This window comes from Zalophus californianus, chromosome 7 (genome assembly GCF_009762305.2).
Source record: "Zalophus californianus isolate mZalCal1 chromosome 7, mZalCal1.pri.v2, whole genome shotgun sequence".
Classification (NCBI taxonomy): Eukaryota; Metazoa; Chordata; class Mammalia; order Carnivora; family Otariidae; genus Zalophus; species Zalophus californianus.
The window spans coordinates 135,020,084-135,047,636 of record NC_045601.1 but is presented as its reverse complement, the minus strand read 5'-3'; the positions used below and the strand labels follow the sequence as shown (position 1 = coordinate 135,047,636).

The 27,553-nt window shown below is 44.5% G+C and overlaps 2 long non-coding RNA genes across 3 annotated transcripts in view; both read right to left on the bottom strand.

Moving 5' to 3' along the window:
* LOC113927613 overlaps positions 1-8,460 on the bottom strand; it is a 39,351-nt gene extending 30,891 nt beyond the window's left edge. For both annotated transcript variants that reach the window (XR_003521682.1, XR_003521681.1), the window contains exons 1-2: positions 8,284-8,460; positions 2,138-2,236 (exon numbers count right to left, since the gene is read on the bottom strand). This is a non-coding gene — a long non-coding RNA (uncharacterized LOC113927613). The remainder of the gene's footprint in view (positions 1-2,137; positions 2,237-8,283) is intronic.
* A 2,721-nt stretch (positions 8,461-11,181) lies between these two features.
* Positions 11,182-22,235, bottom strand: LOC113927368. The gene is made up of 3 exons (XR_003521603.1): positions 22,101-22,235; positions 13,023-13,305; positions 11,182-12,588 (listed from the first exon to the last, which is right to left on the bottom strand). It is a non-coding gene; the product is annotated as an uncharacterized LOC113927368 (long non-coding RNA).
* Positions 22,236-27,553: the final 5,318 nt, after the last annotated feature.

Sequence of the window (27,553 nt, the reverse complement as noted above, 5' to 3'; positions counted from 1 at the left end):
TCTTCCTTTTCCCTCCACAGCTCCACTTTTTGGTTCTCTGGTAAATAGAGGGAGAAGAATAAACAGGGCTAATGTTTGTTCAGTGAGACCTTGGCTGTCTACCTTTGCTAGTGATCTGATTGGTCAGTAGCCCCTGCTTGTTACATATTTCTCAATATCACTTGTGGGAGCAAACAACCTGGAGGCCACTCTCTTCTGCTTTCTGTTCTTGAGTAGCTGTGAGATAAAACTGTTTGCTAAGAACAAAGGAAAAGATATGGAAAACCTTTACCAAAACTTTTGAAATGCATGGCGCCTGGGTGGCTCAATTGTTTAAGCGTCTGCCTTCAGCTCAGGTCATGATCTCAGGGTCCTGGAATTGATCCCGGCCTTGGGCTCCCCGCTCAGTGGGGAGTCTGCTTCTCCCCTCCCCCCAGCTTATGCTCTCCCTCCCTTTCTCTCTCTCTCAAATAAATAAATAAATAAATAAATAAATAAATAAAATCTTAAAAAAAATTTTTTTTGAAATGCAAAATTACCTAGTTTTCTAAAATAAGAGTATAATCAGAATTGTAGTGGGACAGGTAGGAGCTACCTATAACCCAGACGACACAACCCAGGTGTACATTGGATCCCCTGGGAAGATAGACAGGTCCCAGGCCACAGGATTTGCAAAACCTTTGCAGGTAGGTGGTTCCATAGGCAGTCAAGGTGGAGGACCACTCTACAGAGATATCAGGGAAGAGGGTAGGTTGAAGACTCTCAGATGCAGAAAGACTAGTGGGAGAAATCTCAGATATGTAGACAGCAATAACTTAGGGACATAGACTAGTGAGACAGACTTGGGCACCTTTGTAACAATGTCATTCTGGTAGGTGATTAAGGACGTGCTCAAAAGAGGCAGAGGAAGCCCAGTGAAAGTGAAGGTAAATCTTTGCAGCACAGGATTGGACTATCAGTGCTTACATAAAGTAATCAAAGGATGGTATTTACAATATTTCTACCACAGAGCATGGCAGAAAATCTGGGATTTTTGAAGCAAAAACTAGAGCCTGCACAGAAAATGGTTATAGACAAACTCTGTTACGGGTTAGGTCGTGTGCCCTCCCACCCCCAAAATTCGTATGTTGAAGGCCTAACCATTAGTACCTCAGAATGTGAATTTATTTGGAAATAGGGTCATGGAAGATATAATTAGTTAAGCCAGGGTGAGTTCAGATTGATGTAAAATGGGTCCTTCCTCCAATAGCTGGTATAAAAAGGGGAACTTTGGACACAGAAACACACACATGGGGAGAATGCCACATGAACATGAAGACGCAGACCAGGGTGATGTTTCTATTAACCAAGGAACGTCAAAGATTGCCCATAAACCAGTGGTAGCTAGGGGAGAAACATGGAATAGATCCTTCCCCAAAGCCTTCAGAGGGAGCAGGGCCCTACTGATACCTGGATTTCAGACCTCTCTTCTCCAGAACTATGATGTTATTTAAGCCACTTGGTTTGTGTTACTTTATTACAACCTAAGGAACTAATACACCCTCCAAAGACCCTCCTCTCCGTTACAAAGAGGCAAAGAAAACTCTTTGAAATATCTTTAGCTCATCCTAGGCCCAAGCTGAATTCCATGAACACTCATCCATTACCAGATTCAGCAAGTGTTCACTGAGCAGCTACACTGGGCTCAGAACTCATGAGCCCCTGAGGAGCTGTAGAACCTTGAAGATGCAGCCATTAGGCTGAGAATGGAGACAACGTGGAGATACGGTGGCATTTTATTTTACCACCCACTGCTCGATGTATTTCAGATTTTATATGGATAAGTATGGTTAATATATTTCTTCCTCCTGTATTAACAAGGTGAAAGATGTCTTAGATCAGGTTTCCTGGAAAACAGATTCTGAGATTTTGATGCGGGAGGTGTTTACTGGGGAATGTTCTCAGGAGCAAGACCTGTCCAAAAGCCAGGGGAGTAAGACTGGGCAGATGGAAGAGTCAAACATCGATGTGGCTCATCAACAAAGGTCTCAGCCAGTCCTATGGCTGTCCTGATATTAGGCGAGGGGGCCAGCCTTTGCACTCCTAGACTGACCACTCATTAAATAACTTGATCAAAGCAGCTTTCTCCCGGTAAAGGCAATCCCAGGGAAGGACTCACCTTGCTCTGCATGCCCAGGAGCTGGAAGAATAAATACCTCCATCCTGAGGGGCATTCTGGATAATCCACTACAGCATTCATTCCAAAGGACATCTGTTTCTGGATGAAAAATAAGAATCTGTTAACCAACATTTATTAGGCATCTAATGGGATGAGTAGACAAAAGGCAGCTAGATTGGCTCTCTGAACTATCTTCCCAGCAGGACATACACACAGAGATAGGCAGTGTTGCAGGTGGAAAAATCAGAATGGAGAATGTAAGTTCACCCTAAGAAGAGTGGGACAAGATCAGCTAGACAAGGGACAGGCATTGGGTCAATTAATTGCTAGATTTCACAGAAGGAAGAGTTGGCCAGTGTCTCTTGGTAGGGAAATGGCCCTGGGCATAGTTGTACAGAAGACAAAGTGAAGCCATCTTCCTTTGGGGGGCACCCATCCAAGCACCTGATCCTTTGTAAGTTGTGCGGTTCTGCTCAGTGATCTTGGGCCCCTCCTGAAGGTAATGCCCCAGAGCCTTAGCAGAATTCTGCCTGGCTTGCAGCAGCCTCTCCCTGGTAGAACAATCCCCAGGCCTGAAAAGTTACCCACACAGAGTTGTCGGTGGCTCCCGCCTCTGACCTACAACCAGGGGAGATGGTGCCCTGCTTTCTAGTTCCATGGGAACTTACACTCCTTCATCAAGCCAGCCTTTCCTGCCAGTGTGTTGGTCCCCTAGTACTGCCTTAAATTACCACAACCTGGTGGCTTCACACAACAGAAATGTATTCTCTCCTAGTTCAGGAAGCTGGAAATATGAGATCAAAGTGTTAGCAGGGCCTTCCTCTCTCTGAAGGCTCTCGGTGAGAATCTGTCTTATGCCTCTTAGCATCTGGCATTGCTGGCCATCCTTGACATTCCCTGGCTTATAGACACATCACACCAGTCTCTGTCTCTGTCAGGACACGGCATCCTCCTCCCTCAGTGTCTCTGTGTCTCTTCTCTTCTTCTTTTTTTGTTTTTTTTAAGATTTTATTTATTTATTTGACAGAGAGACACAGCGAGAGAGGGAACACAAGCAGGGGGAGCGGAAGAGGGAGAAGCAGGCCTCCCGCCAAGCAGGGAGCCCGATGCAGGGCTCGACCCCAGGACCCTGGGATCATGACCTGAGCCGAAGGCAGACACCCAACGACTGAGCTACCCAGGCGCCCCTCTTCTCTTCTTCTTATAAAGACACTAGTCATATTAGATCTGAACCCATGTGACTCTAGTTGGACCTCATCTTAACTTGATCACATCTGCATTCTCCAGTAGAGTCACATCCACAGATACTGGGGATTGTATAAATAGGTAATCAGAATAATTTCAGCCCAGGTATGAGGCAAAGATGAGCCAAAGTGAGACAACAGGGAAGGTATTTTGAGGCCTCTGGGGCCTCAGTGGGGTCTCTCAAACAGAAGGTACCAACTTCACCTACTTTGAGCCAGACTCCATGAATTACCTCCCTCGGTTGAACAGATTCTATTGCTAATGAGGCCAAGATTTGACATGATCCAGAACTATTATTTCCAAACTACAAGTTTCGTTGATTCTGTGACAGAGATATAGCTAGAAGAGTGGCCAGAGGGGCTAGTGCAAAACCCATTCCGGCCACCGAGTGGACAGTGCCTGCGCCACAGAGGCCTCCATATTGATCGAGGATCCCATCCTATTCCAAGCAGTGTGACTTGAAGACTGCTGTATTCTCATTATGTTCTTAAATAGAAATGATGATGAGCCCCTGCAGAACTCCAGCCAGCCGAGTGTTAATACAGATCACGGTGAAGCTGGCACCAGACGCTGATGAGAGGGGGCTGTAAATTTCAGGAACAGGAAAAGTCCTCACATTTATATTTTGTTGCTAGAAGACAGATAAAAAACTCAGAGGCTTTTTTTAAGTCCTCTGATTTCACATGTAATTTTAGGTCTGCTTAACTGCTTCCTGAAAAGGTCTTTGAAAGGATAAAAGAAAAGAAGGGCTCTATCCTAAAGCCCAGCAACAACCGCGGATTCTGGGAACCAATCCACCAGCCCTATCGGATGCCATGAATGGTGAGGTGACTTCCAACAATGATGAGGCTCATGACTGTCTTGGGGAAAAAAAACAAAACAAAACAAAACCCCAAAGATCATGGAGAGATACACAGCAGCCAAGCAAGCTGGACACTGTTGCTGTTCAGAAACCTTCCACAGGCTACACTTGGAGCCTAATTCCTTCTCCCATAAAATGGAGAGGACCAGGCTTTTTCTAGGAGCCCTGGAAGGTCATGGCCAGACCATCAAACCCAGTTCTAATACTGCCCGAGACCTTGGGCAAAGAAATTACTTAACATTTCAGAGCTTCAGTTCCCTCAGCTACAAAATAAAATTATAATAATATTTATTCTCACAGGGTTGCTATAAGAATTAAATGGGATACCGTGTGTTAAATGTTTGCTCCATAGCAGGTGCTGGATATGCAATTTCCTGTCCCTGCCATGTAGAAGGCAAATTGCCTCTGAATTAGAGATGTTTGCCATCTGTGGGATCTCAAGTCCAACCCACAGACATGTCTTCTATGTGGATACACCATTTCACCTAGTGCAGTAAATCCAGGCATTGTGCATTGAAGATTGCCAAGTGGGATTGGTGAACTCCACAAGTAAGCAGATGGGTGTTAGAATTCTCTTGTTCCTGAGTTGTGGATAAAAAATGGAGCCCAGTTACAGAACACTTAACCCAGGTCCAGAGATCACTGAGGTGTACGTAACGTGACATGGTAGGAGCATTATGGTTCCACATGGGTACACGCAAATACAAATGAAACAAATAAATGAAGGAAAGGGACATCATTCCTTTTGCTGTTGCTTTTCCTTTGCTGTCCCAATTTAAATGTGCTCTTTGAGGACCATGTGACTCTGGTGACCCAGGGTAGGAGAGAGTAATTCAGCTACTTCCAAGAAGAAGTAGAATAGACAGCCCTATCCCTTGTGAGGTGCTGTCTCCCAGAATAGCAACTGCAACTTGGCATTTTTAGGGGAAATGCAATCTTATGTCAGAAGAACGCAGAAGAGGAGATTTGCATTGGCCGGGAGGCTGGCACTGACTATTTGGGGACCCTTCTTTAATTGTCCAGGTCTCCAATTACCCAGCAGAGCCTTACTTCTCACTAACTGAACGGACACATTCCATACCCTGGTTTTGAAGGTTCTTTAACCTTTTGTCACAAAGGAGACAGGACTTCTGGAGCGGGCCAGAATGTTTGCAGAAAATTAACCTGACCACTTCCTGTTCCTTTTTGGGACTCTGATGGTCTCTGCTCCCTGCTCTGCAACACCCCCCTCCTCATGCCCACACCTACACAGAGACAGCTATACTCTTCTCCCCAGCAGTCAGTACCAGCTGACCGTAACCCCTTTCTTGCTCCTAATTTGTTCACTTGGAGCAGTGACTCTCAACCTTAGAATCACTATGGAACCTTAAAAAAAAAAAAATCCTGATGCCCAGGCTGCACACCAAATGAATTCAATAAGAGTCTGCAGGAGTGGGACTTAGGCCTGGGTATTTTTAAAACTGTCAGATTATTCTAATGTGCAGCCAAGGTTGAGATCCACTGACTTAATGGAAGAGTGAATTGGTGCATAATGGTGTGATAAGGTACAGGAAGGAGCCAGCCTGTCTGGGCTTAGACCTTGTCACTTGTCAGGTCATAGAGCACAGGAATCTTTCTGATTCTCCAGAACTCCTAAATTTTATAAGGTCAGAACATCTGAGATGGGCGCCATAGTGGCGATATTTGTCTGCTCAGGCTGTCATGGTGAAATACCGTGGACTGGGTGGGTTATATGGTGGATACTTATTTCATCGCAGTTGGGGAAGATGGAAGTCCAAAATCAAGGTGCCATCATCTTCAGTTTCCGGCAAGAGCTCTCTCCCTGACTTATAGACGACTACCTTCTTGCCATGTCTTCATGTGAGGTCATAGAATATATACCCTGGCCTGTGCCCTCAGGTCCTGGTACAGAGCTTCTGAAACCCTTGTAATTACCTAAGTGATGACAACACTAGGAGCATCTATTGTTCTAATATTTGTCTGTGACCACAGATTTTGACACAGAACTCCTAAAACCCTTGTAATTCCCTGAATGATAAGAGCACTAGGAGTATGTTCTGTTCTATTGAGGTGACCCTGGGTGGGCTCCTGGGAAGCACCTGGTTGGGGGCTGGCCAACAGAAAGACTAAGCCATGATTAGAAGCTTGGAATTTTCGGCCATACATGGCCATCCTCCAGAGAGAGGGGAGAAGGATGGATGTGAAGTTAATAACTGATCATGCCTACATGAGGAAGCCTTGGGGTAGGCTCAGTGGTACCGGGTTTAGAGAGCTTTCGGGAGGATGAACATATCCACACTGGGAGATGACACACCCCAACTCTATGGGGATAGAAGCTCCTGTGCTCAGGACCTTCCCAGACCTTGTCTTTTGTATCTCTTCAGCTGGATTTTCATCCCTGTCCTTTATCATATCCTTTAATAAACTGGTAAATGTAAGTTAAGTGTTTCCTTGCGTTCTTGTGAGACTCTTTAGCAAATTAATCAAAACTGAGGAGGGGGTCATAAGAACCTCCAATTTGTAGCCAAGTGGAACAGAAGTTGTGGGTGACCTGGGGACCTGCTACTTGCAATCGGCATCAGAAGTAGGATGGAAATGATCTTATGGGACGGAGCCCTTAAGCTGTGGGATCTGACACTCTCTCCAAGTAGAGTATCAGAGTTGAGTTAAACTGTAGGACACCCAGCTAGTATTGCAAGGAATTGCTTGGTGTGGAGAAAAACCTCCACACATTCACATATTTGGTGACCAGAACACTGTGTGAGCATTCTTTATAAAAGTAAAGGAGATCTGGGGCACCCAGGAGGCTCAATCCATTAAGCATCTGCCTTCGGCTCAGTTCATGATCCCAGGGTCCTGGAATCGAGCCCCACATCAGGCTCCCTACTGAGCAGGGAGCCTGCTTTTCTCTCTCTCTCTGCTGTTCCCCCTGCTTGTGCTCTCTCTCTGGCTCTCTCTCTCCAATAAATAAATAAAATCTTTAAAAAAAAAAGTAAAGGAGATCTGGTGGGAAATTGAGTTTCTCCTTTATATCTCAAATGGCCCTTCCTCTGTGCTCATGCTAGGGACAGGGTGGGAGTGGGAGGGAGCTTTCTGTGTCTCTTCTTTTTCTATTTTATTATTTATTTATTTAGAGACAGAGGGAGCAAGCAGGGGGAGGGACAGAAAGAGAGGGAGGACCTCAGGCAGACTCCACACTGAGCACGGAGCTGGACACGGGGCTCCAATCTCACTAAGAGGAGAACCTGACCTGAGCTGAATTGAAGAGTCGGAGCTTAGCTGGCTGAGCCACCCAGGCATCCCTCTCTGTCTCTTCTTGTGAAAACATGAGTTCTATTGGATCAAGGTCCCACCCTTAGGACTCATTTAAACTTAATTACTCCTGTAGAAGCCCCACCACTAAGGGGTCAAGGCTTCAATATGTGAATGGGGTGGGGGGGGGCGGGACACATTTAGTCCATAACAGTGGCCGTGGCCCTAACAGATGCTCCAGCTGTTACAGCTTACTCAGGTGTGTCCATGCTACTGCATGGTGTGGTTCACAGACCAGCAGCTTCGGTGTCCCCTGGAAGCTTGCTGGAAATGCAGAACATTGGGTCTTAATCCAACCAGCCTCACTGAACCAGATTTTGCACTTTAACAAGATCTCCATGTGACTGGCATGTACATTAGTGCATGAGGTGCTCTGCATTAATGGGCTTTCCTCAATTCTAGCAACTTTGCTAATTCTTAGGAATTTTAGCAGATTAGTTTGCAACATAGCTAGCCATACCTCCCCCCATACCTGGTTCCTGGATCTCAGGGAAGAGTCAAACTTGCTCACCCTGTGCTTCATGAGGAACGAATCTCCTGGCTGTCGAGTTGAGGCGTCAAGATGAAAAGTCCAGAGTGACTATATTCCCACCAACTCAACCCTCCTGTTCCTTAGAGTTCTCCTACCCTTCCTTTCCTCCCCTTAGCTTCCCAAGATTTTTTCCTAAGAAGACCCATTGAGATCAATTTTGAGCCAGCAGCAATAAGCACTCATGAGAAACCTTACCTATCATTTCAGTCCAGTCCTACTGGTTGAGCAAGAGTCTGGTGCTCAGAGGTTCCCTCAGGGCCCCCGAGGACTTGAAAAGCATTGAGTGAGATGAGGGTGGGGCTGGTGCAGTCACAGATGTCTGTGCTCCAGTGATGAAAATCTGGCGCGTGAGGGCAGCCCACCCTGATCCTGAGGGTGGCTGACACTTTAAAAAAAATCAAGGTGTGTGAGCAATAGAACAGGGCTACTGTGCCCTCATCTGTCTTGTCACAACTGTTGCCCCGGTAAAGGTGTCAAGCAGATCACATCTCTTTTGGAATTTTCGGTTTTTGTGAGTAATGAAAGCCACAAGAGGACTGGGCAGTTAACAGTCGCGTAATGTGGGCGACATCCAGGAGGACCAACCCGCATGCCAAAACTCTCCCATCCGGTGCGGATGGTGTGGATCTCTGCCATGAAAGAGTCTTTTCTCTTCATCCTTTGAGATTTAAAAACCTGGAGAAGATGAACACCTTGGGTGAATAAGAATTTTAGGCTGTTTCTTCTGCCATGGGGAAAAAGGGCATCTCAGATATCTTAAAAGGTCTGATTGGAACACAGAGAGGCAGGAAGACCTCAAGGACAAAATCCACCTGCTGCAGGGTGAACTTGCCTGTGGCCCACCTGACCCAGGGGTCCGCATTTGGGTTGTCATAGAGTCCTCCACACACAGTTCTGGAGAGTTAATTTAATCTTAACTGATATTGAAAGTAAAGAATGCTATTATTGTGAAAAGTGAATATATGTCAACCTAGAGGAGGATTTCTAATGGCTTCATATTTGGTCAATATTTTTATTCACTTAAACTTGTGGATGATCTTACATTTCTGGATGAAAAATTTTGGAGGAGCAACTATATATTGCATAATAGGTAAATATCAAAGAGATCTCAAGAGAGGGAAACAATAGGTCAAACTAAAAAGATAAATTTAGTAAAAGTAAACATAAAGTATGCCTTTAGGCTAAAAATTGTCTATTTATGTGCAAGAGGTGAGAACCTGCCTGAGAACTATAAATTTCAAAATAAGGAGTATTAATACGGGGTTCCATTATCCTCTACACTAGTGTTATGTTAACACAGTCCTGGATATTACAGTTTCTAAAAGGTCATTTTTGGTTTAGAGTGATAGCTTGAACACAGTGTTAATCACTTTTCCTCCCTGGACCTTGCTGCAGTGAGCAGAGCCATACATGCACATTTTTGGTCCTTTACTGCAATCTTTTGTCAATCTCAGCACATCTGTTAATTTGCTGAGTTTATTCATCCATTTACAAATTTATTCATTCATTTAATACTTGTTGAGCACCTACTATGTGCCCTGTTATGAGACTACATAGAGCATAGCCCTTGGTCACACAGGGTATCAATGACCAATAGGACAGGGCTCATGGAGGCAAACTCTGCCCACCCTAACCCCTCTTCCTCCACCCCAATCCAGAGGAACCAGAAGCAGCAGGGAGAGGAGATGGATGCAGAGTGAAGTGACAACCCATGCCCCACTTCTGAAGGTGCAGTCTGAGCTAGAAGGAAGAGAGAAGCATTAAATTCAATGTAAGACTGAATCTTCAATCTTACACTTGAATAGGCCCTTTTTAAAAAAAGATTTTATTTATTTACTTTGATGGGGAGAGAGAGTGTGTGTGTGTGCACACAAGCGGGGTGAGGAGCAGAGGGAGAGAGAGAGAGAAAATCTCAAGCAGATTCCATGCTGAGCATAGAGCCTGACATGGGGCTTGATCTCATGACCCTGAGATCATGACCTGAGCCAAAATCAAGAATCAGATGCTTAACTAACTGAACCACCTGGGTGACCATTGAATAGGCCTTTTAATGCCTAGAGAATTTGGGCTGAGAACATTAGCAAGAAGTGAGAAGACAAACTTCTGCTCTTTGTGTTTAAAGATAGTAATGGGGAAAAAAGTAAAGCTGCTTTCTGGTTGTGTCCTATATGTCCAGCCTATTTAATGAACATCGAATCTATAAAGAATATCTTTCGAAGAAAGACTAAGAAACAAGTAAGAGTAGTTGGAGGAGGGGAGCAGGTGGCTGGGGGCTGAGGGGAGGAAACCATGTTCGTATCTCTTGAATTCTATATGGTGTGCAGGCATTACCTCTTCAAAGACCAAATAATTTTTCTTTAAGGACCTAGACAAAGAGATGGACCAAAAGAGGCATATCCAGAGGAGAATGAGTAGAATCGTAAGGAGTCTGATCACAGTGTTCAAGAAGGAGTGTGGATGGATTGGAAAATGGGTACCTGGAGTAAGGGGACGTTGGGGTATGGGAATGGCGTAGTGTCTTAGTCTACGTGTCTTCAGAGGACAAGACTGGAACAAGAGAGAAGAAATCGTAAGCAGGTAAATATTACATCACTTTCACTTCCCTTTTTAGGTATGAGCTTCCATCTTGAATGGATGACAAGAGGTTCTAAAGAAGTTTGCCCCGTTGAGTGGAAAGTGACCCAAACAACTGAAGTCACTTTCACTCTGCGACTCAGTGACAGTGAAGTTTCAATTTGGTACACACGTCAGCCTCAGGTCTCCCTGAAGTCAACATCTGCTGGGGCTGTCTTCCTAATTCCCGCCTGTCAATTCTAGTCACTGCTCAGATTCAGTAATCACAGCAAGGGGGGTGAGGGAAAGCGTGAGAAGAGTGGGAGCCTCGGAGGTAAACTCTAGTCAGCTGGCTGCATTCATTCAGCACAGAGGGAGTACAATGAGCTACTACCTCGGTATACTGAGGTGTAGGAGTCCATGCCAAGGACTGTTCCAGCTCTGAGGTTTTACCCTACTGGCACACTAACAAGTTAACCTGCCATGGTTTCCTAGATGCTGTAGAAGACAGGAGACTCCTGGGTCAGAGATAAAGGACTTTATTACTCACAGCCATACCAATCCTCTGTGTCTCCCAAGTCCCAGTGGGGTTGCAGGCCGAGGCAGATGGACAGTGTTCACACAGTGGATCTGTGTCACAGCTAGGGAAGCTCAAGTTGAAACCCCCACTCTTATGCGGGGGGGGCACTAGCAAACTTGCCCACACCATAATCTCTGGAGGGAGATATTATCTCATTTTTATCCTGATCCGGAAACAAATTTGCCCTCTTTCCTGAAGAGACCTCTATCTCTGTTAAATAAACATCCTTGAAAACCTAGTCTGGGATAGAAGGTGTCACAAGATGTACAGAACTCAACCACGTCTCCCTGTCGGAGCAAAGTTCCTGACTCACCGTTTGTGTTGTAGTTGGATGTAGCACCGCTGACTGACTACACCCCTCTGGACCCTAGTCTACCTCTTTCTGGACCAAGGAAGCAAACATAGTTCCTGGGGTTGGACAGACCTTGATTAGAATCTTAGCTCTGTCATTTAACTACTGGGGGAGGAAGTTGTTTGCTTAGCGTCCCTGACCCTCGGTTTTTCATTTGGAATATAGGTCCGTAATACTTAATATTGTTATGAGAATTAAAATACATAATAATTGAGTAAGTGTCTGAATAAGCATTAATTCACCACCTAGTATTCTTTTGATTTTTACTTAGAAAAAAATTACATTCTGGACACCCAGCTTGTGAGAACTGACCAATGCACACACAAAGTCTTTTGTCTTCTCCCGTGATTTGGGTCTATAAATTAGAGGGGGTGTGAGAACAGGAGAGGACAGGCCTTTGGACTTCCCCAGTTCAACAATACTCATTTGTGCCTTTCAGTCACTCGTGGGCCAGAAGACCTCAGATCCTGAAATTTCACTAATTCCCTAGATTGGAGAACAAGTCATCTCTGCTTTCCTTTCTCTTGGGTCAGATCACTGCTGACCACCTTGTTTTCTTCACCTTCCCAGTTCTCCACCCTCCCCTGCTTCCCTCCACCTTGCTCGCTTAGAGTGAATTTAGGTTGTCCGCCCTCAATTCTCCATCATAAACATCCCCATCCTGTAATATCAAGCATTTCCCTGGGGAGCTCCAACCCAGTATCTCTCTAATTAAACCTGTTTGGGGCATAATTTTCTTCTGGCAGCTCCAAGCTTGTAAGATGAAGACACAGTAGGTAAAGTCTAGAAATCTGCCCATTATAAAACAATACGAAAGCAGATGACTGAATTATAGGCAATCAAATAATTTGCCTCCATTGCTTCATAAGATTATTTTGCTTTGTCGGCTTCTGGTCCAGAAATAACAGTAGAGTCCCAGGTGTGTCTTCTGTGTTTTGTTTTTTTTTTCATCCCTGGTGAGCCGGGGCTTCTTGCTTTATTACTGAGAGTCATTGAAAAGGGGAGTCGGGTTTTGCTGCAGACCAGGAAATAAGAGGCAACAACAGTTGGCAGTTTAAACACCTCAGCAGATTTTTTAAAAAAATATCGCCTTATCATCTAAACTGGTTCTCAAACTTTATCATGCATGAGAATCACCTAGAAGGCTCTTTAAAACTGCTGGGACCCATCCCCAGAATTTCTGATTCAGTATGACCAGCATGGGACCTGAGAATTTGCATTTCTAATGAGTTCCTGGTGTGGCTGAGGCAGCTGGCCCGGGAACACACTCTGAGAACTAGGGCTCCAAAGCGGTGGTTCTAACGCTCAGCTACATGTTACAGTCACTTGCGGGAGCTTTCAGAAACTACTGCCTGGGTCCCAACCCCCTGAGATTCTGATTGGATTGTACTGGGGATGGGCCCGGGCATCTAGATTTTTACAAGCTTCCCAAGTGATTGAAGAGGATACCAGGGTTGAGAATCGCTGTGCGTCTTGCAGTTTCCTGGCTATATATGCTCTTCTCTCACTCCCAGCTCAGCTACTCAGGAGGAAGATGGATGATATAAACAAGTCATTATTATAAGCCTTGTTGGATGGAAACCAGTCATTTGAAAGCCGACTGGGAAGTAACGGAAGAGGAGCATCTGGTCGGCTTGGCATCTCCAGCTGGTTAGGACTGATGAAGACTCCAGCTTGCCGTGACCCAGTTTGGAATGCTGGTCTTCTGGGCAAACATCTCCCCCAGAGGCTTCTGAAATTACAAAATAATCAACTTAGTAAGGCCTCCCCACTTGGGCAGAGGGGCTCAGTGTGTGGATTTGAGCCCAGTGAGACGAAAATAGGCAAGATGCCCCCTGGGTGGGTTGATTCCCTTGGGACTCTCCAGGGGGGAGGGAAGGGTGCCATTTGGCCAGACTCCTTATTTACAAGGAGTACTTGAGTAGTCATAGTATTTAAAAAGAATCCTCTACAAAAGAATAATATTTTTTTCAAGTCTTAGGTCACCTGTCCTAGCATGTGGACTAAGGTTTAAAGATTTAGACCAGTGACTCTCAACACAAACTCACATTAGAATCACAAGGGACATTTACAAAGAGAACACCCATCTCCACCCAGCGTGACCAACTAGTCCTGGATCCCTGTGATGCCCTTCATTTTAGCACTGAAAGTCCCACATCCTGGGACCCATCCATCCCGAGCAAACAGGGACAGGTTGTCACCCTGCCCCACCCCAGAACTATTAAATTGGAACCTCTAGGGGTGGGTTCTGGGCATCAGTATTTCAAAAGCCCCCCAGGGAATTGTCATGTGCAGCCAAGGTTGAGAACTTCTGGTTTTTAGATTAAAGGAACTTGTATGCAATGCAGTGTTGTGGTGCTTTTTGGAGCTCTGATTGGGTTAGGGCGTATCAGTGTGTGTGTATGTGTGTGTGTGCGTGTGTGTGTGTGTGTGTGTGTGTACATGCTTGTTTTTAGGGTCATTTGCTAGGGTTCCTTTAAATAATTGTGACATTTTGAGTCCCACAGAGGCTGTGTCTGTAGCAACCACATCACATATGATCATCTGGAGATGTTTAGCTTTGTGGAGTGTGGACCAACAGGTTCCTATAGCCTTACTTACTAAGCACTTTGAAAGTGTCAGAAGTGGGTATGGCCAGGTTCTTCCAGTTTTGTTTGCAGGGACGGTGGAGGTCACTTTTGTCGACATTGACACTCTCTTATAAAGAAAAACCCCTTTCAACTTCCATGAAGCTTTTAAAATAAGTGACAAACTATGATTTAAAAAAAAATTTTGTTTTAAACCTAAACACTCCGAAGATACAGATGTAGTGAAAAGAAAGGCCATATGCACCCCAATGTTCATAGCAGCAATGTCCGCAATAGCCAAACTGTGGAAAGAGCCGAAATGCCCTTCAACAGATGAATGGATAAAGATGTGGCCCATATATAAAATGGAATATTACTCAGCCATCAGAAAGGATGAATACCCAACTTTTACATCAGCATGGATGGAACTGGAGGAGATTATGCTAAGTGAAATAAGTCAGGCAGAGAAAATAATTATCATATGGTTTCACTTATTTGTGGAACATAAGGAATAACACGGAGAACATTAGGAGAAGGAAGGGAAACATGAAGGGGGGGGAATCGGAGGGGGAGGTGAACGGTGAAAGACTATGAACTCCGAGAAGCAAACTGAGGGTTTTATAGGGGAGGGGGGTGGGGGGGTGGGTTTCCCCCGTGATGGGTATTAAGGAGGGCATGTACTGCATGGAGCACTGGGTGTTATACACAAACAATGAATCATGGAACACTACATCAAAAACTAATGATGTACTGTATGGTGACTGACATAACATAATAAAATTAAATTAAATTAAAAAAATAAACCTTTAGACAATCAAGAGGGCAAGATGAAATATGTAGCCCACAAGACGGTGAATGATGCTCTTTCAGGGCTGATTCAGGAATGTTCTTTTACAAGCCAATAATTTCCTTTCCATGGAAGCAAACCAGGAGGCCTCAGGCTGAGCAGCTTTTCCTCAGTGTAAGAAAAGTCTCATACTCTCCCAGAAAAGAACATTCTCCAGTTATCCTGTGTGCAACATGTGTGATAGTGTGTTTTATTCCATTGTCCAGAATGAAAGGGTCCTGCCCTTCCCGACGAATGATAGGCGTGTGAAGAAGCACCCAGGTGAGGAGCAGGAGCAGGACCTGGTCCCACTTCAAGGTTGACTGCACCCCGAGCCACCTCCCCCAGGGACCCCAAGCCCCTGGGAACACAGATGTCTGTAGTGCCATCCACATGTTTATATCTGGCCGTTTGGCAGGTTCAGACTTATTTCTTCTATATCTGTCAAGTTGCAGTTGCTGAGAGCATGAGCCATTCTAGACATTCTAAACAAAAAGGGACTTCTACAGCGAATTGCATGCTTAACAATTTTTGGAAAGACTGGATAAGGCTCTGGGTGAGGTGCTGGGTGAGGTGCCCAGGAATGACACCCAGAATAACACTGCAGAATTAACCCTCTCGGAGAAGTGCTATCTTTGCCACAACAGGAAGCTGAGGAATTAGAAACCTGCTGTCCTGAATATAAGCTTAGTTCTGACGAAACTGTCAGGCAGCTATGGCCGAAATCACTTGATCTAGAGGCTCTTATACCTGCTTGATTTGCATCAGCAGTATGGATGCTTTCGGCTCTGCTGTCTCCACTTTGAATCCAAGATTCTCATGAGTATAGCTGACCTATACTACATTGATGACTATATCGATGGACCTATGCCACGTTTGAAGCTTTAATTGCAAGGGAGTGTGGGAAATGTAGTTTTGGCTGTCGAGACTCCAGAGTACAAGATGGGCCACTAGGAGGAGTTTAGAATAGAGATCAGGTGAGCCAATACACTCTATCCTGCACTACATCTAAAAGAGCTGATCATTTCCCCAACAAGCTGCTTCTCACCCACTATTCTGTATTTCTGCAAATCGCACTCCCCCTACCCAGTTTGTCAAGTCTGAAATAAGGAGTACTGTCCCTGAGCTCTTCTCCTCCAATCCATACCCAATCCATACCCAGTTCCACCCCAAATATCTTTTAATTCCGTCCACTACTCTCTCTCCCATGCAGCCATTGTCTCTCATCTGAGCCACCACTGCTATTTTCACCCCAACTAGTGTCTCTGCATCCATCTCTGCCCCTTGGTCATGCATTCTGTGCCACATAGCCAGAGTGATCTTAGTAATACAAATATGAACATGACACTTCTCTGCTTCAAATCTTAATGGTTCATTTCACATGTGTCATGAGCTCTAGCCTGTAACCTCCAAGAAGGCAAGGACTGGGTCTTATCCACAGCCCTGTGCATCCCCAGAACCTTGCACAGTGCCTGGCACAGAGTAAATACTATTGCTACTATGGCAAAAGATCTTGCTCTTCCTCATGTGGTAATCCAAACAATCCCATCCTCATGTGGTAATCAGCCAGGTTTCTTTCTGCCTGGTCATAAGCAATAATTTAGTAAGAGAAGCACAGCATTGAACAAAGGGGTCCATAACAACATGAGCATCCTTGTGTTTGAAGTCAATCCCTTAGGATAAAGTTGCCTCTTGGAGATGCATATGCTGTGCTTAGAAAGTTTGAGCGTGGGGCACCTGGTGACTCAGTTGCGCGTCTGCCTTTGACTCAGGTCATGATCTTAGGGTCCCGGGATTAAGTGTCAAACTTGCACTGCAATGAGTAAGAATTTACATGGTGCTTCCTCTACAAAAGGCTCCCCCCTCCCAGAAATTCTTTTCCGCTAGAACCTTTGCCCCACACCCCAAGATTTCGCTTATGGTCAGGGTTCTGCTAGCCCCGTGCTGCTGTGTGTTGTAGCAGTTCCTATCGGCCAACGTTTTTAAAAAAATCTTTTTATAATCTGGAAATACATTCTTGGAACCAAATTCAGAATGTCCCTGGAGGAGTAAACAGGCTGCAAACAGACCTCAAAAGAAAAGAGCAACTTTAGTCAAGGTACTTCTTATCCTGATTTGCATCAAAACAGTACCACATCAGCATCATGACAGGAAGCACACAGTCATATAGACCATAGCATGCCCAAGGGAAGGGTCCTGAGATGTGCTCATGGGGTCCTCCTCTTGGGAAGTCATGTTCATCGGTTTCCTGGATGGCATCTCTGCCTGTTGCTTCTTAATGTCATTTTTTTTTTTTTTTTTTTTTTTTTAGTTTTTGATGTAGTGTTCATTGATTCATTAGTTGCATGGAACACCCAATACTCATCTCATCACGTGCATCGTCTTTTGGGCTTTGGGTTGGGTGCTGCTCCAGGAGGAGGCGAGAGCAAGCACAGAGGTTAAGGGATGTTGAATGACCCTGAAGTTTTTGTTACCTCTTCCTATGCATATAATTTACCTGCAAAATGTATGCTTTCATGGCTAAGAGGGACACTGCTAAGAAGACACCTTGGCCCGTACTACTCCTCCCTGCACTTCCTATAGCAGGAAACGGTGTGCATGCATTTTTTTTAGGTTCTATATCTGTCTCCTTTTTAATGATATGTGCTGTGGTTTGAGAACTTTTGTGTATCTGGGACACACCTCTTCACTTGCTGAGACAGTTTATTCACCCACTTACTCATAATTTCATTCATTCATTTAATGGACACTTATGGAGTACCTCCTATGTGCTCTGCCAGAAGAGTACATTGATAAAAACCACATAGCAGGCGCTCAATACATATGCGTTGAGTTAATGAATAAATGATCCTCCCCTCTTTCCCAGAACTTCTGAATATTGGAAATGATGGAATGTGACCCCTGCCTGATGTTGTACTGGTAAGTTTAACATTATATTAATTCACACACATGTATGTGAAGCTGGCAAAGCCCTCTTTGCTGCACTGCCCATGCCCCTGCTGCACGGTTTCCCTTAATGGCAGAAACGTGAGTCTTATTAGTCAGGCTTCCCCCTGCAAATCCCTGTGATGTCCTGTTTCCTCACCTCCCTCCCCCAAGGCTTTGAATCATTTCTGGTCACCTCAGCAGATATTGAAATGCAGCTTAGTTTTACCCAAGCGCATCTAGGGAACGAGAATTTATATCTGCATCTGATAGCAACTTCTTTTTTTCCATTTCTCTAGACTATTTTTCTAGAGCATTACAGCTTCCATCTATCGCGGGCTTGCTGTGAGTCTTAGTGCTTAAGCTGTCTGAAGCGCTTTATATGAATTCATTTGTTTAATGCTCACACCTATGAGAGAGGGAGCTCTTGTTTGTCTCTGTTTTACAGATGGAAGAATTGAGTAGGGAGAAAAATGAATCTGCACCCAGTGGCACAGCTAAAAGTTCAGAGCTCCCACCTGAACCCAGGCAGTCTTGTGCCAGAGCACAATTAACTTCCACCCCTGCCTTTCTTCAGGCAGGGGTCCTGGGAGGCCACTCCTGTCTACAAAGGAGCCAGTCCACAGACCCCTCTCCTATGCATTCTGTTGGGGCTTTTAAGGGGAATTATAAAAACACCCCTCTCTTCAGTCACCATCGACAAATGCATAGGATCAGACAGATGGAGCTCAGAATTTGAGCTTTATCCTGATGAAACCGGGTTGCAGGATGTGGCCACAGTAAATGACCAAAGGGGCCTATGAATGCTCTCAGCCCTGCCACTTCCGTTCCCACTCCCCAGTCTAGACTTTGAGATAGCCCACGTGAGAGAAAATTCTGGTCTGCAAAGTAGGCATGTTTATCAAGAATTGCTGCCTCGCCCTGGACAGGAGCAGAGAGAGAAGACAAAAGGCTAAATCTCCAGGTCTCCGTCTTTGAAGAGCACTGCCGCACTGTACTTGCTTCTTGGGGTTGCTGTCACAAAACCGGGTTAAAACAACAGAAACATATTCTCTCACAGTTCTGGATGCCAGAGTCCAAAATCAACGTGTCAGCAGGGCCACGCTCCCTACGAGCATGTAGCATCGATCTTCACCTCTTCCAGCCCCTGGTGGCTGCTGGCATTCCTTGACCAAATCCCCCCTGCCTCTATCTTGACAAGGGCCTCAAATCCCCACTGCCTCTATCTTGACAAGGGCCTCGAATCTCCCTTGCCTCTATCTTGACAAGGGCCTCGAATCTCCCTTGCCTCTCTCTTGACAAGGGCCTTGAATCTCCCCTGCCTGTATCTTGACAAAACATTTCAGGTCCACCTGGAAAACCTGGGATCATCTCCTATTATGGACTGAATTGTGTCCCCTGTAAAATTATTTTGTTGAAGATCTAACCTCCAATGTGGCTATATTTGGAGATAAGGCCTTGAAAAAGAAGTCATTAAGGTTAAATAATGTCTTAAAGGTGGGGCCCTAGTCCAATAGGACTTGTGCTCTTACAGAAGGGGAAGAGACCCCAGGGACCCAGGCACATTGAGGGGAGTCCATGTGAGGACACAGGGAGAAGGTGGATGTCTGTAAGCTAAGGAGGAAGACCCCAGGAGAAACCAACCCCGCCAGCACCTAGATTTGGGGCTTGTATTCTCCAGAACTATGAGAAATAAAATTCTGTTGTTTAAGCCAACCAGATATGGTATTTTGTTATGGCAGCCCAAGCTGACTAATACCCCTTGTCTCAGAATCTTCAACTTTTACCAATAATGGTAGTATTGTATTATATGTATATATAATACTAATATACTTATATATATTATATGTGTACTTATATGTTATATATACTTATATATAATATAATACACTTATATAATAAAATATTATCATATAAGTATAATTGACATACAACATTATATTAGTTTCAGGTCTACAACACATTGATTCAACAATTCTATACATTACTTCAGAATCCTTAACTTAATCACATCTACAAAGACCCCTTTTCTAAATCAGGTAACCTTTATAAATTAGAGGGATTATGACTTGATATTTTACGATTGTTATTATTCAGTCTACACTAAAAACCACAGGCCAATGGCTGACCCCACAATCAGACCCCTCCTTTCTCCTCTAGTGGGGAGGAGTGAAAAAGGCAAGGGGCAAAAGGTCAGGGCTGTTACTTGTTGATCTAGTGGTTGTCCCTAGAAGCTAGAGTAGAAGTGCCTAGAAGCATGAGTAGACAGTGCCCCACCTCCCACAGACCACTGGTGCTCCAAGAGCTGTCCTTCCATTCACTTGGCATTTGAAAGCTCTCAACCTGATGCTTGACTATGGCAAGTATTTATTTAACATCCGTTCCCTCAGCTCCCGGCTAAGCCCACTCCTGCAAGGTCTGCTGTGAACCAGATCCCCTTTCTCCACCCTATCAATAAGCACGTCTTCTGCACACAGGCCCTGGCACCAAATAATAAAAACAGAAGTAAGAAGGCCAGAATATGATGGTATATGGATGACTTGCCATGAGTGCGAAATCGAGGTGGTAAATAACCAGGACTAGACTTTACCTCCAACAGGATCAACAGCTGCTGAATCAGCCAAGAAATACTTTTGAGCCTGAAACTTGGCGTCACGCCACTGAGAGTAAGTAAATAGACATGGTCCCGAGCCTGTCGCAACCGGAAGTCTAAAGCAGATAGTATTGGTCTGCACAGGAAACATAAGAACAGGGCAATACCTGTCATGCATTAATAAGGGGCAGCAACATCCATGCACAGATTAAATAGAAATTGGCAGTAAGTGGGTTTCTGGGAGGCTTCTCTATTGCACGAAGAGTGAATGTCTCCCTGGAGCTGGGACTGGAATCAAGGGTGGAATCAATATTATTTCTGCCCCAGGACTTCACTACCCTTTCACTTGCACCTTCTTCCGAAGTAGCCTCTGCAAGAGTGCGAGGCATTCTCTAACTCTTGGAGAAATTAATAAACCATATTTTTGAGCATCTGCCATGAGCAAAGCACTACAAGCTAGAAAACACCAAACCACCCGGGCTTAGCACCTGATGAGAGGTCCTGGTCCCCGAGTCTGTGTTGTCAGGACTGTGGCCCATCCACCTGCCATGGGGCCAGCCCCAGAGACAACAAAGACAGATCCCGTGGTCTCATGTGTACAGCATGGCGCTTTAGCTGTGTCATCTCTACTGATGAATCAAAATGAAGATGTAAGATTCGGAATGACCATTACAGACAGCTAATACTTGTTGAGTTCCTCAGCACGTCATGAGAGGGAGCTGTGTGGTAATGTAGATAAAGGAAGAGCAGGACTGCCTGGTTCAAATGCCAGCTGTGCCCTTTGACGGTAGTATGACCATGAGCAGGTTACCCCCTCCGGGCTTCAGTTGCACCATGGGTAAATGGGGTAATAACACCACTTGGGTATTAGGATGTTCTGAGGAGCAAAGGGGTGAATACACGTGAATCCTTTGGAAGAGCGGCTATGGCATGAGGGGTGCTCAGTGGAGTCTGGCAAGCTCATGACATTGCTATTTTACAGATGAGTCTTCAAGAGGTTTGTTAATGCCCAAGGTCATGGGCACTCAGAGGAGGAGCTAGGACGCAAACCCAGGTAGTCTGGCTTGAGGGGCCAGACGTTTACCTGTGGGCCTGGTATACCAGCTGCCTCTCTCAGAGCCACTACATGGGAGAGCCAAGGTTCACCCCAGGTTCCCCTCTACCCTACAGAAATGCCTTGGCCCGTGTCCCGCAGACTGTGGGTGACAGAACTAGGATGAGGAACCGAGCCAGCTCTAAGCATCACTCCCCAAATACCCCCTTCCAAACCCACTGTTTACAGCTGACATTTTCCTCTAAGTGAGATCTTCCTAAACATGGGAAGCCCTTAGGTCCCAGTGTCCTAACAGGAATAACCAGCACCCTTATGCCCAAAGCTGGCATCAGAGTCTCTAGGCACCTGTTCTATTTCCTGTAGCTCAATTTTGATGTTTTTAAATTACCAATCATTTTGAGTGTTATCATACACAAAACACAGTACTAAATATTTTTTAATATAAAGAGAACTAAGACAGGTACTTGCTCTTGAAGGAGTTTGTTAGCTAGTGGAGGAGATAGGCAGGGACACAAATAACACAGAGACATGAACACAGTTGGAAAAACAGAAACAGCCACACCTCTACTGGCCCCCTAGCGCTGACAGCGGGGGATGTGACAGCCTTCCGGGTCCGGGGGGTGGGAGACACGCTGCTTTTCAATCCATCCCTGTGCACAGAGGAGCCAGAGCATTCTGGGATTGCTGAGGACCTCCCTCTAAGGCTTCTGAACAGTGTCAAGGACACCAGGGTCACAGAGCAACGTCATTTGGCAGATGGCAGAAGCTGCCTCCGGGAAGGAGAAAGGCTGGCGCTGATGCCAAGCCAGAGATAGAAAACATTTTCTCTGAGTTAGAGAAAGGGAGGAGTGTCCTTTTCTGAATAGAAGCAGCAGATGGACCCAGTATTCCAGCACTTTCTAATCACTTTGTAGGTCATAGACCCTTTTGAGCATAGAATAAGCACTGTGGACCCATGCCACAGAAAAAAGAATGTGGGCTGATACAACACATTGCATAGCTTCCATGGTTTCTCAGCCCTTTGAAAGCCATCTGTGGATTCCCACTGGGTCCATAAACCTTATATTAAAAATCCCTACTTGGAGTTGTTGTTGTTGTTGTTGTTTTTTAATGGCTGCAGACTCTTTGATACTCTTCCTTCTGGAATGAGGTCTACGTCCCTGTTCTTGAATCTGGGCAAGCTTATGACTGCTTCTACCGATAGAGTATAGCTTCCAAGCTAGTTCATGAAAGATCAAGTACTTCTATCTGGTTCACCTGCAATGCTTGCTTTAGGGATGCTCCCTCTCAAAACCCAGCTTCATACTATGTGGACAGGTTATCTGTGATGTGGTCGTGGACAGTCCTAGCTGAGCCTCTCTATTATGGGTTGAATTATATCCTCCCAAAGATGCTGAAGTCCTAGACCCCAATACTGGTGAGTGTGACCTTATTTAAAAATGGGGTCTTTGTAGATGATCTCATTAAGAAGAGGTCATTAGGGTGGGCCTTAATCAAATACGACTGGTGTTCTTATCAAAGGGGGGAATTTGGACACAGAGACAGACATGTGTACAGGAGAGCACCATGTGAACATGAAAGCAGAGATTGGCATGGTGCATCTACAAGCCAAGGAATGCCAAAGATGTCCAGAGAACCACCAGAGGCTAGGAGAAAGGAATGGAACAGATTTTTGCCCACAGCCCTCAGAAGGAACAAGCCCTGCCTTCTCCTTGAGCTCAACCTTTTAGCCTCCAAGACCATGAGACAATAAATTCCTGTTGTTTAAGCCACCTATTTTGTGGGACTTTGTTATGGCAGCCCTAACAAACTGTGTACTATCCTCGGAGCCATTCCTGCCGGGCTCCAGGTAGGAAGTGAAGAGTTCGTTCCAGAAGTGGGTCCTCCAACCCCCAGCCATTCAAGTCAGTTGCCGACATTCTGGTCTTCCCAGCTGAGGTCACATACATCATAGGGTAGAGGCATGCCATTGCTACTGTGTCTTAAGTGGTTTCTGACCCACGGAATCTGTGAGTATTTTAATAAAATGGTTGTTGTTTTAGGCCACTAAGTGTGGAGTTGTTCATAATGCAGCAATGGTGAACTAGAACACTACTGAAAATTCTTCTGACCTCTGACAAACCTAAATTATGTTCTTTTCCTTCTTCGTCTGCCAAGGGAACTCTCCTGATGAACTAATTTGAGCTAAATGTCAGTGGCATCATAGAACCCAAGAATTAGAAGGCAGCTTGATACTCACATTTAAGCAAAAACAAAAACAAATTACCCGCAATCCCAACTCCATACAACTCAAGCAGCTTTTATTTTCTCTTTCAATCCCCATGCATACGTAATTTACAGATAGTTTATTCAAGATTCATTCAACATAGTCATAATCAGAGTAGACATAATTTTTGAGCCTGCTTTATTCAACTTGCAGTTTATCATAGTATTTTCCATGTTGCAACATAGTCTTTATTTTAATTGGCTGCAAAGAATTTCATAAGTGATTATACTACAGTTTACTCAATCACTGCCCTTTTGGCCAACATAAAAACTTTGATGTGAATCTTCTTTAATTGCAACACTTTAATTATTGTTCTAAATCAGGGATCAGCAAACTATGGCCTGAGAGCCAAATTTACCCACCCCATTTTTCTACTGCCTGCCAGCTAGTGATAGTTTTTAAGGTTTTCAATAGCTGGAAAAAAATTTTGAAAGAATATTTCATGACACATGAAGGTTATCTGAAATTTAAAATTCAGTGTCCATAGATAAAGTTTTATTAAAACACAGTCATACCCATTCATTTACATATAGTCTGTGGCTGCTTTCATAATGTAATGGCAGAGTTGAATAGTTGGCACCAAGACAGGATGGAACACAAATCCTACATTATTTACTATCTAAGCCCTTTACAGAAAACACCTGTGGACCCCTGTTCTAAATATACTTCAAGCCACCCCTCATACCCCTCAGGATTCCTGTCCATGTTACCTTTCTTTCACTTTGTCGGGAATCTCTTTGGCTCATCTCTCTATCATTATTAATTTACTCAACAATGATTTGTGAAACATCTGCTCTTTGCTAAGTATCTGTTCTTGCTAGACGTTATGGGGATACAAAGCTAAATAAGGTAAAAAAAAAAAAAAATCCTTGGGCGCCTGGGTGGCTCAGTTGGTTAAGCGACTGCCTTCGGCTCAGGTCATGATCTTGGAGTCCCTAGATCAAGTCCCGCATCGGGCTCCCTGCTTGGCGGGGAGTCTGCTTCTCCCTCTGACCCTCCCTCTTCTCATGTGCTCTCTCTCTCTCATTCTCTCTCTCTCTCTCAAATAAATAAATAAAATCTTTAAAAAAAATCCTTGCTTTCAAGGAGTTTACAGTCTAACAAGATCTTTTTTAATTAATTAATTTTTTTGATGTAGTGTTCTATGATTCATTGTTTGCTTATAACACCCAGTGCTCCATTCAATACATGCCCTCTTTAATACCCATCACCAGGCTAACCCATCCCCCACCCTCCTCCCCTCTAGAACCCTCGGTTTGTTTCTCAGAGTGTACAGTCTCTCATGGTTCATCTCCCCCTCCGATTCCCCCTTCATTTTTCCCTTCCTACTATCATTTTTTATTTTTAACATATAATGTATTATTTGTTTCAGGGGTACAGGTCCGTGATTCATCAGTCTTACACAATTCACAGTGCTCACCATAGCACATACCCTCCCCAGTGTCCATCACCCAGCCACCCCATCCCTCCCACACCCCACCACTCTAGCAACCCTGTTTGTTTCCTGAGATTAAGAATTCCTCGTATCAGTGAGATCATATGTCTTTCTCTGATTACTAATGTCACTTAGCATAACACCCTCTAGTTCCAACCATGTCATTGCAAATGCCAATATTTTGGGGTTTTTTGATGGCTGCATAATATTCCATTGTGTGTGTGTGTATATATATATATATATCACATCTTCTTTATCCATTCATCTAGTCTAACAAGATCTTCAAGACAGAGGCACACATTGCACTATCACAAGTCTGAAAGTCCTGTGAGGCACTAGAGAGGCACAGAAGAAATGCTTCAGGGTCCAGATGTGTGCTGACAGCTGGAACACGGCATCTGAGCTTCAGAGAAGGGAATGGAACGGCAGAGGAGAAACAACAGCACATGGGACACTAGCTAGCATGTGTGTGCAACAATGTGGCTGCAGTAGAGATGATTTAAGGAGCCAGTGGGAGATCAGACAGAAGGAGGGAGACATCAAAGGAGGGAAGGAGGTGGAGATAAAGGAGGAGGGGGAGAAGAGGGAGGAGTTTGTCTCAAGCTGAGACACCTGTGCAGGGAGACAACAGGATACAAATCTGACAGAAAACCCAAACCTTCCAGTATCTACGCCAATCATTATTATTTTTTTATTTATTTTAAGATTTATTTATTTATTTCAGAGAGAGGGAGAGTGCACGAGCAAGGGCAGGGGCAGAGCGAGAGAGAATCTCAAGCAGACTCGAGCCCAAGGCAGGGCTCAATCCCACAACTGTGAGATCATGACCTGAGCCGAAATCAAGAGTCAGGCACTCAACCAACTGAGTCATCTGGGCAACCCTCACTGATATTTTTATTTCCCTTTGGCCAAAGGCAGAGAAGACAGATTAAAATTTTTAAGTTCTTCTACCAAAAGGAAGAATGCATCCTCTCTAAAAATGCAAGAGTTAGAGATGCCAATCTGTTAACCAGGAGAGGCCCTTCTCATGCAAGCCTTTGAGATGAACTGCTACATTCCATCAAAAATAAGATGAAATTTGAGAAATTTAAACTTGAAAGCCCCAAAGAGGGCCTCTTATACATATCCTAGTGGGAATACTTTTGGAGCTACCAAATACAGGGCAGGGTGGTTACAAATATAAATTTTCTCTTAAGGGCCTACATTCAGAACAGGTAAACTTTTATTCTTGTATTTTCAGTCTTCAAATTGAGCTTACTAATTGTTCCAGATGGTCTTATTCTTTGGATTTCCATCTTCTTTCTGCATGAAAAACGGCCCCCCAACTTTATCCAGGCTTTCCATCATAAATTAGAAGGGCTTTTGATATTAAGGCTACAGAGAATAGCATTTACTGAAAAAGAAATACTGAGCCTAAAGAAATCTAATGCCAATAAATATTAAGCTTCTACAAGTTTTTACCCATTATTTTTTTTATGTTCAGTTAGCCGTTGTATAGTACATAATTAGTTTTTGATGTAGTGTTCAATGATTCATTAGTTGCATATAGCACCCAATGCACATCACAAAACATGCCCTCCTCAATACCCATCACCCTGTTACCTCTTCCCCCCACCTTCCTCCCTTCTGCCCTCAGATTGTCTCCTGGTGTCCATAGTCTCTCATGCTTCATCTCCCTCTCTGATTTCTCCCCCTTTGGATTCCCCTCCCTTCCCCTATGGTCCTCCGTGCTATTGCTTATGTTCCACATATGAGTGAAACCATGTGATAATTGTCTTTCTCTGCTTGACTTACTTCACTTAACATAATCCCCTCCAGTTCCATCCATGTCAGTGCAAATGGTGGGTATTTGTCGTTTCTGAGGGCTGAATAATATTCCATTGTATATATGAACCACATCTTCTTTATCCATTCATCTTTTGAAGGGTATCTCGGCTCCTTCCACTATTTGACTATTGTGGACATTGCTGCTAGGAACACTGGGGTGCATATGCCCCTTCCATTCCCTTACACCATACCCAAAGATAAACTCAAAATGGATTAATGACCTCAATGTGAGACAGGAATCCATCAAAATCCTGGAGGAGAACATAAGCAGTAACCTCTTCAACATCAGCCACAGTACCTTCTTTCAAGACATGTCTCCAAAGGCAAGGGAAACAAAAGCAAAAATGAGCTTTTGGGACTTCATCAAGTTAAAAAGCTTCTGTGCAGCAAAGGCAACAGTCAACAAAACTAAGAGGCAGTCCATGGAATGGGAGAAGATATTTGCAAATGACATTACAGATAAAGGGCTGATATCCAAGATCTATAA